This window comes from Brienomyrus brachyistius, chromosome 6, assembly GCF_023856365.1.
Source record: "Brienomyrus brachyistius isolate T26 chromosome 6, BBRACH_0.4, whole genome shotgun sequence".
In the NCBI taxonomy this organism is placed as follows: domain Eukaryota; kingdom Metazoa; phylum Chordata; class Actinopteri; order Osteoglossiformes; family Mormyridae; genus Brienomyrus; species Brienomyrus brachyistius.
In genome coordinates, this window is record NC_064538.1 from 8,957,787 (window position 1) to 8,972,434 (window position 14,648).

At 41.4% G+C, this 14,648-nt stretch overlaps 1 long non-coding RNA gene across 1 annotated transcript in view; it reads right to left on the bottom strand.

Annotated features, from left to right (window-relative positions):
- Nucleotides 1-13,008: 13,008 nt before the first annotated feature.
- LOC125745286 (uncharacterized) overlaps nucleotides 13,009-14,648 on the bottom strand; it is a 5,625-nt gene continuing 3,985 nt past the window's right edge. The window contains exon 3 of the long non-coding RNA XR_007398616.1: nucleotides 13,009-14,648. This exon is cut by the window's right edge and continues 2,341 nt beyond it. This is a non-coding gene — a long non-coding RNA (uncharacterized LOC125745286).

Below are 14,648 nucleotides of genomic sequence, written 5' to 3' on the forward strand. Positions count from 1 at the left end.
TTACCATGTTAAACCATATAATAAATCCCTTATGAGACTCTAACCTTTGGCTAATGGGTCCAATCACTACATTACCTGCAGAGAGAGGCAGCATGTGTACCCAGTGCTGAGCACTAAACCTGGACATTACTGAATGTTTGGAAATCTTGTATTACGTGTTGGGTATTAAATTTGATTCCATGTGAGCCAGCATGGGGGAGCAAAAAAACAGAGGTTTCCAACAGCAATGTGTTTTGAAGTCAAAATAAGCTAAAACAGCAGGCTGAAATTATGCCATTTCAAGTAATGGGTGTATTTCAGCCAATTAAATCTTAATTATACTCCACATTTGCATGATTGGAAGAGGATCACAGAAAAGAGGAACCAATGGTCTGAGTTCTAGAGATATCTAGACTGTTTAGCCAAAGATCCATATACGAAAGCATGATTTTGAAGATTCCGTAAAATGATGTTTTTTTGGAAGAATTGTTCATTTAAAAACATTATATCACCCAGGAGAGTGTTAATGGCTGTGTCCAGTAAAAGTTTAAGAAGTTTTTTCTGTGGCGAAACATGGAAAGTTAGACTTGGGGGGGGGGGCGTTATCGGTAAATCAGTCTTTCACTGATTTTGGCTGTTAATGCAAGCAGCCTGTGTGTGTGTGTGTGTGTGTGTGTGTGTGTGTAAGGAATGTAGCAAAGGCGCTCAAACATTCTGTCATTTTACTGAAATGGGAATTGAGCAGAGTGCAGGGAGACCTCGGGAGATGGAGGAAGAGGTGACGTGGTCACACAGGAAGTGGGAGGTGCAGCCGTGGGCTTCGCCTGTCTGCTTCTTCACTTGAGCGCCTGATGTTCTCGCAGATTTTCTCTAAACATCTCCACCCCCCCAAACACACACACACACACACACACACACACACACACACACACACACATGCACACGGAAGACAGGAAGACAGGGATGTTCCTGCTGACCACAGTGGTTGGGTCTGATAAGATCGGCTACAGGGAAAGCTGGATGGAGAACTGTGGTGGGGGGGGGGTGGGGGGCGGGCAGGTCAGAGGGGGGCTTCTTCCAACCTAAGTCACACCCACACGCCCACCCAAGGCTACCATGCCAGGCCTGGCGTGGGAGGGAGCTGGCCTGCATCCCAGTGAGCGAAGCAGCACCCCCTCTCTACCACTGTCTCCATCGCTCGCCCTCTCGCTCCATCTCTATCCACCCCCATCTCTCTCTCTCTCTCTCTCTCTCTCTCTCTCTCTGCCAGATCTGGGGCACCACACCTACACCACAGCGGAAATTTGGCCATGGCTCCAGACTCAGCGGCTGTGAAGAACTTTGCTTCCCTCCATTTTTTTTGTGAAGTGGAGAACTCACACTGAGACATGCTGACTGGAAGAGGGAGAGTGTGTGTGTGTGTGAGTGTGTGTGTGTGTGTGAGTGTGTGTGTGTGAGAGAGAGAGAGACAGCTGGAGACAGACAGACGCACGCGGGAGCGCGCGAGCCTCTGTGCTGGGACTGGGAGAGGTCATGTTCACACACAATGCTATTTTCGACCCCATCAAGGAGGGGTGTGTGGTGATGGATGAGACGATGTGCCTGGGAGTCCCACCACCCCGACCACACTCCTCTCTCCCCCCTGTTCACAGGAATACACTCGCAGAGTAAACACTCACTTCAGCACCGTGGTTTTTACCCACAAGCCATGCACCCTACTTAGCTATTACGTTTTGTTAGGTCTACGCAGCCTGACTCCCTGTTCAATAACTCACTCTGTGAAAAATAAGGCAAAGAGCAGGAGATAGTCAAGGTGAATAAAATTCACTGTCCATTAAATCAGTGTTTCCCAACCTTATAAAGCATTTATAAAGTATTATAAACATGGCTATAACTATTTATAAAAAGGCATAACACTTTCTAGGCATGTTTATTATGCATTATGATGCTTTATGAAGCTCTCATCTTTAATGCACCATACCTTCTTAATTCATGAATAATTAATGGGTAGTACTGATCATTATAATGCATTATGAAAGTATTTCTAATGCATTACGATGACTGCTTTAAGTAAAGAGTTACCGATCGCTGCTTTAAATAGTGGGAAAATAGCCCCTTTGTTGCAACTTTAATACGGGAAATCATATCATTATCTGTATTTTCACACTGCGAAACAGTGGGTTTCATGAATGACAGTTTGTACCTCCAACAAGCTGATCAGGATTTATTCATTGCTCTTCTCAGATCTCCTGCAGACTCCTTTCAGAGACAGTATTAACATCTATTCATATGTAAGTAAAAATTCCAAAGAAAGTGGTTCATTTTATTACATCAGCAGACACATTTAAACAATTAAATTCAGTCATTTAATGCAGTCATTCCTCAGTCGCCCATCTTTAGGGCTCGTCGTGGGGTTTGAACTAACAACAGGCGATGTGATGGCCACCTGGCGATCGTTCAGCAGTGTGCATCAGTGCAGTGTGCATCAGTGCACTGTGCTCTCTGTAGTACTGTGCTGTCACAAGTTCAGCCTTTAGGTGTGGTGTGGGTCAGCTTCCCATCACAGGATTTTTTGCTGTTCATAGGTCATCCGATTCCTGTTTCTTTTTCCCTTTTGAAAAGGTCGCGCAGTCCGGCATTAGCTTTGAACGAGAGGAAAGACTGTTATTTATTTTTTGTGCTTTGGGCCAAAAGTATTTTGAAGATTAACCTAAACGTTGTTCTAAAATGAGCAAAGGAGTAATATATACATGTATTACATATATATATATATATATATATATATATATATATATATATATATATATATATATATATATATATATATATATATATATATATATATATATATATATATATATATATATATATAGATCTGGTGATCCCCAAGCCTGTCCCACAAGTCAATGCTATGAGTCTTAGACACACATGGACTTCAGCCCAAATCGCACCAATCAAACCTCAGGTCGCCCAGGAGCGGCGGCTGCTCTACATGATGCCTGTGCTGGTTTTACCAACAGATGGTGAGCCTTAGTATGCAGACGGGGAGGGGATGGCCTGTTTTTTTTTTGTTGTTGTTTTAAAGGACATTTTAGTCGCAGAGAAAGGTGAAAACCAGCCACAAGACAAAGGATTAAGATATTTAAGCCTAATGGAATTACGTAGCTGAGAGGATAGCTTCATCTTACAATCAGATAATCCTTCTTTACCTGTTGTGGTGTCAATGCCGTAATAGTCAACCCCTGTGATAAAGAGCATAGCTTATACTGTAGAGCAAAACTTAAATTCACTAGTGGCCATCTTAGAAAGGGAGAGTCTCCAGCATCCCATTCCCCACAAAACTGGGGAAACTATTTTGTGGTTTGCACAGCTATTTGGAAAATGTTAAATACATGGAGGTGGGGGGGGGGGGTTATACTACAATCTGTGTGAAAGGGCCTAACTGTAGTGCAGAATAGGAAAACACAGTGTTGTTTCCTACAGTCTCCACAACAACAATTAGATTTAAATATAGAGTGCTTGGCGTTTAGCATCTCACAGGGACCTTGCTGTAATGTTGCAGCCTGACCTCAAGGTTTACTTTCGATGCTCTGGAGCCTAAATGCGCCTCACACAGGGGCATGGTGGGTGTTGAGGGGGGCCACAGAGGTGCTGATCATGCACGACGGCATAGAGAGCGTGACACAAACACACCAGCCCACACAAGAACAAACAGGCCTGGATGTGCGGAACATGCCGGGGCTCCGTTCTTCTTGGGTTGGGCCATCGGCCGCCCTTGGTCGAGCAGACAAGCAGACGGGCACTGGCCTCCCCCGGGAGGGCCGCAGTCTGGGACCTGGGGGGTTTCTGGGAATTGTGCTGCTTGAAGGGGTGGGAGGCATTCATTGTTCCAGCAAGACGAGAAGTGCCGCTTTTCACTTTTTTTCAGTCTCTAATCAATGGGATCAGAACGGCCGCCTGTCGACTGGTGAGCTCACTGCGCCCGAGACATTTTTAAGATGAATTATTAAGCCTTTCGCTGACAGTAAAGATGCCTTATCTTTACATGTATAGTGAATCTGGACAGGAGACGCACAAGAACCACTGGGAAGTTTAATGAATTTCCTCCTTGATATGAGATTTGCTTTCCTAAGCAGGGCATCACGTGTGGGTTTGTCTAGAAGCACTGGACCATCATTAAGCTTCCAAACTGTCAACCCGATATGCGAATTGAGAAGTAAAGTTTGAAAAATGTTCCACCATCTTATATTACTCTCACATGGGGTGCTATCAAATAAGTGACTCGGAAACACAGGAGAGAGAAACTTTCCGAAAGGTAAATCAAGACGCAGCAGAATCAAACAGACATTAATGTCACCCCAGAGTCTCCTCCAGTGCTGTGAGACGCAGGAAACACGCAGGCTTTGTGTTCAGCACTGTTCTCCTATTCTTCTATGAATCCCCCCTGGATTCTACCTCTCTTTTTGTTTGGTAACCCCCCCCCCCCCATCTATCTGATGTGGAGCAGGCGGTGTAGGAAGTGTTAAATGGGAAGAATGCTGTGTGAGAGTTCAGCTGCCCCTGCCTTCCCACAGCGGCCCTTGTGCTCAGACACCTTCCACAGTCTTGCTGTTGCTGGCCAAAGGGAAATGCTCTAATGCCCTAGCAGACCAGGTCAAGGATATGTTAGTGGGGGGGGGGGGGTTGCTGTGCTGCAGGAACCTGTGTGTATGCATGTTGTATTTGAGTGTAGAAAGGGGGTCAGTCTGGTACAGTACCATGGCTATAATATTACAGTACAATACTACAGTATTATACTTCTACAAAAAGCCACGGTCAACCACGGTCCTGTGCCTCCAAGTGTCAGACCACCACACTAAGTGTAATATTGGTTTCAGGGACAGGATGATGATGTCATGTCACTGCTTTGGGCTGATAAATAGAAAAAAAATTCAGGCGCCTGTGCATGGATTCCCATTGTTTTAGTCTCTGCGTGACAGATTTTGCGCATTTGTCCTGAGTAGCACAGCGCAGTCAGCTCTGACACAGCACACTAGACACAGATCTCTCTAAAACACTTTCAATGACACCAAAAAGTTAAAAGAAACCAAACCTGGTGGATATGCCTTAGAGCCTCTCTAATGGAAGATTTTTAAAATCACTGCAGTTGATTAGAAGATACCTTAATCCAGAGTGACTCAGCTGCACTTAAAGCATTTAAATATCCAGATTTTTTTTTTTTCTGTGGAAGAAATTCTGCATGTTTGCAAGGGTACAAAAGACTTCCCTCCTAGGACCTGAAAGGTTAAATAAGGGCAGAAACCACTGTGCTGATCTGAAATACTAGAAAGATAAGATACTAAATGTTTAACAGGTAAATAACTTGGAACTTGGCAGTAAAAAACTGAATATAAACAACAAATATTCTCTGTTTGCTGGGACTGTATTTACATCTCCAGAAAAGTGTTTTATGTGGATGGGTACATGTGTTTAAAATTTAGAACATGTACTTTTGTCAGACAGAGAAGACCCTTGACAGAGGCAAGATAATGCTTCATTGTTTTGAAATAATCTTGGATGTTATTCAATCTTCTTTTATTCATTACTGGTCCAGTCTATATCTGTCAGGCTGATTTTCTGAACACATTTCCATGATTTCCCTCTGAATAGGCCTTTCAAGGCAGACAAAAGCATATATCTAATAAATACAGCAAAATATGTCAGCCCTGTTCATTGCTGTTCAATATGACTGACCGCACCGTTGTTTTGCATGAAAAGCATAGATATCATTAAACGTTTGTTCCCGTGAAAGTACTGCTGACATGTACACCGACACGTCGTTTGCAGATCGCAAATGTGGTCATTTCTGGCCGTGAATATGTACAGAAGGGTTCGGAGTTGGGAAAATTATAGCACAAGTTCAAGAGCGAAGCTATACACCCATAAAACATATTTATGTGCATGTACATTAAAGGACGGATGAATCCATAGGACTTTTTCAGCTGTTTCCTGCTAGATGAATTGAAATATTTCCTGCACACAAGTGGGAAAATGGAAGGAACGTATTTTGACATGGGCAAATGTTTTCAAGCTGAAATGTCAGACCTGATTCTTGATGTCAGCAATGACTGTGAAAATGTCTGTTCATCCTTGTTCAGGGAGTCAGACAGAATTTCTCATACCACCAGCACACATAACATATACTGTGAAAATGCAGATAAAGTACCAACATGTGTAGTTAACCTGCCAATGAGGAACACGTGTTGGCGGTTTATGTACATCTGTAAGGGGGACAATACGCTGGCAGTGACATAAGCAGTTAGATCATTTTCCCCAAGAATGCAAAACGGTTTTTTTTTATTTATTAAATTATTTCTGCCCCCAAATTGAGCAGTAACACAGTGTACTCTGCAGGGCATAGCAATGTGCATTGTTGTAACTACATAACTATAGTTGTATATTTCTGTATTGGGGGTGCTGTGAAGTAATTCTTTGAAAGGTCTATTTATAATATTCATGATTCTTATCTCACAGTTCTCCACAGTTACATTTAATATCAACCACTGGAATGAGATCAGCCTCACGAGTAAGTAAATTATCATAACGTTAAAAAATTAGCTAGACTGCTTAAATATCAGTGAATCCGGAATGGTCCCTTGTTTATAATATATATAATTTATATAATTTTATAATATATTTTTACATGCAATAGAAATAAATTTAAGATTGTGTTTAATAATTGCATAGATATTTAGTTAAATGACTAGCTCATTTTTAATGTTTGTGGGACTGCTTCTCATGTTGGAAATGTGAGCCCCCAAACAGCTGATTTTATACAGGAAAGAAAGTTTCTTCTTCTTATTATTATTATTATTGTTATTATTATTATTATTGTTAATATTGGTGTGTGCTTAGTCAGTTCTTATTTCTAGCCTTCTACACCCAAGGCATATTACAGCACCATTTATTAATGACCACATTTCTGGGTAGCTGCTTATGAGTTTAATATTGTTGGTTTTACCAGAGATATCCATAGTCATTCCTGCACCATTTCTGACATAAAATGCATGTACGTCAAAATAATTCAAAAAAAGTTATATATATCTTAAGATTTTAAGAAAAGAGTGTTACAAGATAATAATATCACAGCGTACATCACCTGCTCGTATTTTGGAAGCTCCACACAGGCGATCCTAATTTGTGGCTAACAATACATTATAACCATTGTCAATAGTCACAGTAGGACAGAATGATAATAAAAATAATAATAATAATAATAATAATAATAACTGCTTAATGTTGACCCTAAACTCCTCCACACTCGCCGAAGACATCAGCAGCAATAATTCACAGTGACAAGGCCAAGGCTGTGGGTGACTATTCGGGAAAGCCCAAACCTTTACAGGTCCCCATGCCTGGCCCGTGAAAATGTCACGATGACCTCACAAACAAAGCAGGGCTGATTCCCTCATTAGCCGACTGAAATGCGAAACTCTGCATTTCTCTAGGAGGCAGGCCGGCTCCTGTTGAGGTGGAGTTTCCTTGCACAGACCCTCACTTAAGCACAGCCCGTGTTCAGGGAGTCACTCGAGGACGGCTGGATAGTGCATCAGCCATAGGTCACACTCAGCCGCACCAACGAGTCACAGTACTGAGTGGAGAACCGCACTGCATCAGTTAGCTGCACAACACTACAGAGCCAAACTCTTTGCCAGCCAGAGCTACAACTGTACTAATTCCACAACCAGTTACTGTGTTCTCCGCAACACCCCATTTTTACTGCTGTTTCTACTTTCTATGTTGCTGACTTAGTCATATGTCGAAAAGCAGCTTTTTTAAAAAACACTGATGGTGGTAAAAATGATGGATATAGAACATACAGTCAGAGGCGCTGTTAAAGATTTCCGGCCCCATAATAGCATATCATACTAGCCCCTCCAGTTATTTTCCAAATTTTTCAGGGCCAATCGTCCTAACCCCCACCCACCCCCTCCCTGCACAGCACCCCTGGGTACAATATACTCAGTATACTCAAGAACGTATTCATAGTGCGCTGGTAATGGTTGATGTGGCTTGATTATTGCTGGCCTCTAAGATCTTTTTTGGAGAACCATTGATATTTAAATAAATAATAATAATAATAATAACACGGGGAAATCCAAACTTTTATATTTTAATCATTAATATTTGTTGACTGCTATTCAGAAGCTCAGCATTTATCCTGAAACATTTCATGAACGTTTAAATCTGCCAGGTGAACGGTTTAACAGTGTTCTGCTTCGCTGGATGGGGTAACAGCGACGTCTATTGGAGGCTGGCAAGTAAAGGTCAGTACTGTAGGCATCGGGAATTTTAAAAACATTCCTGTAGTAATAGTAGTAGTTATTGAAACGATAAGGGACTAAGTTTACCTGGGACTTGACAGTCTTTTTGTTTTTTGAATTAGGATAATTAGCACATACTCGGGGCTACAACTTCGAGTGATCGGACCTAACGGCGCCCACGTAATGGGCTCTACACTCTATTTGACCAATTAATTAATTCTCAAAAATTAACTAATTTAGTGGCATAGGCAGTATAGGCAATTGCTAGGGGCGCCGTCCATTCAAGGGGGGCGCCCAGGAAAAGGAGAAAAAATGAACAAAAGACAAGAAAACCATTACTATATTTATAAAACATGCACATACGACAAAAAAAATATTAAATGAGCAGATCTTATTCAATAAACGATATTTTTTGGTTTGTCCGTCTTTAAGTTACTCGTATAGTGCATGATACGATCCAAATTCCTCCGGTACCCAGGGAAGGAAAAGAGGAAGAGAAGGAAAAATGGGAAAAAGACATAAGTAATAATTACTAATGAGAGTAATTAACAACAATGCTATAGGTCCGAGTGATCGAGGTGTGTCTGTGGTCCGTGGAGCAGAGTGTTTCTAGCTACCTTACTACTAACACTTACATTTGCTAATTTAATAAATAATTACAATTAACATCAGCTACTCCCTATGTAAATTCATCAGGGAAAGCTGGAAATACGTTTCAGGAGTTATAATGGGGAATAACCTACACGATTTTCAGAAATATATCTTTTCGTTTCTGTTGCTGCACCTGCACGATCCACCCACTGTCTGTCTCAAGACAGCGATTTTAATAATCAAATAAATTATTTTCCGTTTACATCCACCTTTTAACTAATAGTTGTAAGCCTCTGCATCTTCAATATTGATTAGTTTTACATATTTACGTATAAGAAACAACATTATTAAGTGAGAGTAGTGCTCATCGAATGAGGTTTTCGTGCATGAATGCTAGCCAGATGAAATTTCTCTTGTGAGTTAGTTTCTGTGTAGAAAGTTATAAGGCCACTTAAAAAAAAAAAAATTGGTTCTCGTCCTTTTTTTTGTAGGGGGTGGGTCGGGCGGGAGGGATTTTTTATTTTTTACAAATTCTGATTGACTGTTTGGACTTTCAAATATGTAAGAAAATACATATTTGAAAATAGATACCGAATAGGGCAGACCTACTTAGTACGCCTCCTCAGTTCTTCGTTTGTTGCGTTTCAAATATATTAAATGTAAGAAAATACAAGAATGTAAATTCCTTGATCCATGTGTATCTCATAAATGCCTTCCCAACTATGGATTTGGATACTTTATGCTGATGTTTCATTCGTGAATATAAAAATGATACTATTTGAAACCAATATTCTGTTTGTCATTCCCATTCTAAATGAACAACCAAGATTTTAAAATATATATCTAGAAAGAAAGTGTATTAAAACATGTTAAAACACGAGGAATTTACAAAATACAGGAACCTGAATGGTTGAACAAGGAAATGCAACTCTACAAACAAGTACTTAAGAACATGTACCACATCACTTCTCCAGATTTAAATCTTTACACCAGCCCATCTCAGGTAGAGACAAATTTAGGTTCATGAAACCATTCCAAGACTAGGATTACACAATGTGGATCAATCGTCGATGTGGAATGTGCGGGAAAATCAAATTTCGTCATACTTGGGCATTTTCCATGCGATTTTAACGAAATAAAAAATAAAAAAAAATTCGGGTCGGAGGCATTTCGGTGGGTCGGGCGGGGACGAGAACCATTTTTTTTTTTTTTTACGTGGCCTAATGTAGCTTAAGTACTGTTATTGGATGGGTTTTAATACCACCGCTGCCAGGGCTGGCTGGTCAATCCTATGGGATGCATAGGCGACCGCCCAGGGCACCATCTTACGACTGACCAGATAATTTCACTTTGCCTAAGAATCAGAATCAGCTTTATTCGCCAAGGGTGCTGGGACACACAATTTGCTTCCGGCTTCTTGAGACTCGCTAGTACAGAAACAATAAATGACATTACACAAACAATAAATTACACTATGCCAAAAATAAAATTTGAAATATACACACATGAGTAACCCACTGTACAAAGTACAAGGTGCTAGATTGACCGACAGACAAGTCCGCAAAGCATAAAACGGTAGCGCAAAACATATTTACGTTTGGTATTTTCCTGATAAAGAAAATTAACGTTAACATTTCACTACATATTTATAAACTTCCCCCCGCGACCCAGTAGCACAAGCGGTTTGGAAAATGGATGGATGGATGGATTTATAAATTTTGCAAATTTCCTCTCAATCTTTCTTTCTAGTCAACGAATAATGATTGATATCCATTTCAGCCAATCAACAACGAGTTCCCTTCTTCTTTGTGGTACGATTGTTGATCTTACAGCTTTTTAAACTTTTTTTTTGCCAAATACAACACCTTACCGATAAAGAAAATTAACATTAACATTTCACTACATATTTATAAACTTAGCAAATTTCCCTTCAATCACTTCTTTCTAGTCAACGAATAATGATTGATATCCATTTCAGCCAATCAACAACGAGTGCCTATCTTCTTTGTGGTACGATTGTTGATCTTATAGCTTTTTTTTTTTTAACCTTTTTTTGCCAAATACAACACCATCTTCAGGCATCACATCTTTCTCAACATTGAAAACAATGAAACCTGCTGAAAGTAAGTTATTAGCATTTATGCATAAACAGACAACTGAATATACATTGTGTAATACAAGCTAATTTTTTTTGTGCAAAAAGTGAAAAAATGCAGATAGCATGTATATTAATGACTATAAAAAAACAAAAAGGGAGGTTAATGAATGTACAGAGAGGCTGTACTTGCTCTAGGAATGCTTGTGTGATAAGTAGGTAAGAACTGGTCTATACAGTGAATTGAATGGTCCAATAGCCGTTTCCAGAAATTACCCTTAGGAAATTTCCCCTAAGGAACAGGTGGTACTCTGGGTAGGAGAGGTTAACATTTTAGCTTTCTTCTATAGATAGGAGAGATGGCTGGTGATGAATGAGGTTCAGAGACTTTCACTGATGACTCATTAGAATTGAACCAGAATGGAAGGCTTGATTTTTTTTTCATGCATTTTTATTTATTCATATATTTTAGAAATTACTTAAACTGCAATTAGTGCTTTATAATTGTATTTTCATCCATTCTGAGGGTTCAGGATGTTTCTGTCCCCAGAAACTCAAGCACACTCATTGGTGTCAAAATGGAGAGCAGTGTGAGGATGTTTGTGGTTCAGTATCAATTATAATTCTGCTTTGTTTATGGTATTGAGCTCTGGATTATTACTGAATCTTTTGCACTGGGTAGCAGTGAAAGGTAGGGGCCTTGGTCGACCGATCATTGGCTACCAAAACTGCGTTTAGGGACATGGCATGTAATCTCTGTGGTGTGAAAGGAGCCGGAGCTGGTACGGGAGTTAGAGAAATACCAACTTCATATAGTCGGGTTCACCTCAATGCACAGCTCAGGCTCTGGAACTAAACTCCTGGAGAGGTGCTGGGCTCTATTCCACTCTGGAGTTGCCCTGGGTGAGAGGCACCGGGCAGGTGTGGGCTCACTCATGGCCCCCCTGGTTTGGTGCCACTTCATTGGAGTTCAACATGGTGAATTAGAGGGTCACCTCCCCTCAATACTTAGTCAGGGGACGGGCTCTGACTGCTGTCTGTGTATTTGCACTGAATACCAGCTCAGAGTGTCCGTTCTTCTTTGGAAGGGGTGCTGGAATGCACCTCCTCTGGGAACTCCATTGTTCATAAGTGTGTTCATAAGTGTACCTGGCACCACAGCACCCTGATCTCCAACTGGTGGTCTGTACCTGATGCTGGACAGACCCAGTAGGCTCAAACAAATAGTGAGGGTGTGCTGGGACCATCTGGCAGAGGCTCCTGTGCAGGAGATCTTCAACTCACACATACAGCAGAACTCTTGCATCCGAAGAAAGGCTGGGGACATTGAACCTGAATGGGCAATGTTCTGTTCTTCCATTACTGAGGTGGCTATGCAGAGCTGTGGCCATAATGTTGTTGGTGCCTGTTGTGGTGACAATCCATAAACCTAATGGTGGACATCGGCAGCAAAGGAAGTCATCTTGCTGAATAAGGATACCTTCCAAGCTTGGTTGTCTGGTGGGACTCCTGAAGCAGTTTTGGCTTTGGCAGTTGCAGAAGCAAACACTGTGGGAGGAGTTTGGTGAGGCAATGCAAAATGACTGTTGGTCTGCCTAAAAGAGATTCTGGGAATCCATCAGGTGATTCAGGAGGGAGAAATAGGGCGGTATCCATAATGTTTACAGAAGAGGTGGAGAGCTGTTGACATGTTGAAGGTTCTTGATGTTATTAGGCTTGGCTGACATGCCTCTTCCACATCATGTGGAAGTTGGGAACAGTTGTGGGTGGATTACGACTTGGGCTCCAAGCATTAGTGTACCCAAGTGATGCCCCACACCTTGCGAATGCAGTCCGGGACTGCTTTAGATTTAGTCATCCCGTATCTATGGCAGTGCTAGCTATTTAATAAGGTCCAGGACTGTTTCAGGTACCGCACCGGTTTTGGCCAGTTGTGGTTTTTGGGATCCGAAGGCCCTTCCGATTACTTAGAGGTGGAATTGAGTCCTGTCCCACATTTATTTTTTGTGATTAACATTTTTTTTATTAGAAGACACAACATATCATGAACATATAAACCACACAGTACAGTAGGATATAAAGATTACAAAAGAAGCAGATTGTGACCATAGTCGATTACAGAGAACTGTTACAAATTGAGATTACGAAAACATGCAAAGCATTCCCCTCATCTGTCCCCCATTTATGAAGACTATCAGCATCTACTTTAGGATAAAATCCTCCACTAACTGTGCAGTGCTAGTTGTTAGAGACCCAGGGCGTAGCGAACTGGTTAGTGCTAACTATGGGTTTGGGGGGCCCAAGCCCCTACAATTACCTAGGGCAGGCCAAAAGTCCTGTTCCCCATTTGTAAAGAAAGTCTGAGGCCATTTTTATATTAAATCTTCCAAATGCATATCATGATGAGCTCAGCTGTTATGGTATGTTATTTTCTTGTGGTTTTGCTTTGCTCTGGGCAGCCTGAGGGGCTCAAACAGGGGTCCGCGATTCTTTACTCTGTTTGTTGGGACAGTGTCTTCTGGACCTGCACTGTCACAATTGACTGGGTTGGTGCTCCCAGTCTTTAAGATAGGGAACTGGAGGATGAGTTCCAGCTCCAGGGGGATCACACTCCAGAATCTACTGGAGAAGAGATTCCATCTGTTGGTCAAGTCTCAGATCCAGAATGCGGATTCTATCCTGGTCGCGGTACACTGGACCAGCTTTTTCCACTCGCAAGGATACCAGATAGTTCACGAGAGTTTACCCAACCAGCCTACATATGTTTTTTGGACTTTTGACATATGACCATGTTCATTTGGGGGTTCGATCTATGGTTCTTCAAGAATACGGGGTGCAAGGTCCATTGTTACAGACCATTAGGTCCCTATATAACCAAATTGAGAGTTTAGTTTGCATTCCAGGCAGTAAGCCATACTTGTTCACTGTCAGTACATTTACAGTACATGCACACTAAGAAAATCGAATCATTGTGATTAAAACCAGAGTTTTAAAGTACATGAAAACATGTTAGTCTGACTGAAATCGCACTAAATCGAATTTCTCAAAATCAGACTAAGATGAGATTGGGAGTCGATTTACTCTGGCACGTATACGTTAAATCGGACTCAAACTGGCCTAGGCACTCAGCACATGCTCCACAGTTTCCCTCCTGGACTTTGACCTGAAGTCACAGAAGAAGCTTGGAGTGTAGCAGAGGACGTACGGCACGTATGAGATGTACAGCGCTGTAAAGCTGTCCAATTCACCGCTCAACTAAAGGGCACTTTTCCACCGTACCTGGCACCGTACTTTTGGTACGGAAGGTACCAAAAGTATGGAATTTCAAGGTTTCATTGGTTTTCCACTGACATATAAGCTGGTACCAGCGCAGAATGACATCACAACGCGAGGTGGGGTATTTTGTACTGAATTAAAAAAATTGCTGTAGTATATTAAAGGGCTGGACAATGTGCGATATTAATACCAACATCGCATGTTATGCACATCCAATTCTTACGTCGCTAGTCAGCTATATTAAGATTAGGCTTTTTCTTACCTTCAGTTTGGTATGGATTTTATAGTGCAGGGAATTTAGGTCTTGCTAAAATGGTTTGACTCTGTCATAGGAAAAAAACCTAGTAAGTTTTTTCAATTTTATTGATTATTCCTCTTCAAGATTATCTAGTAAATGTTTAAAA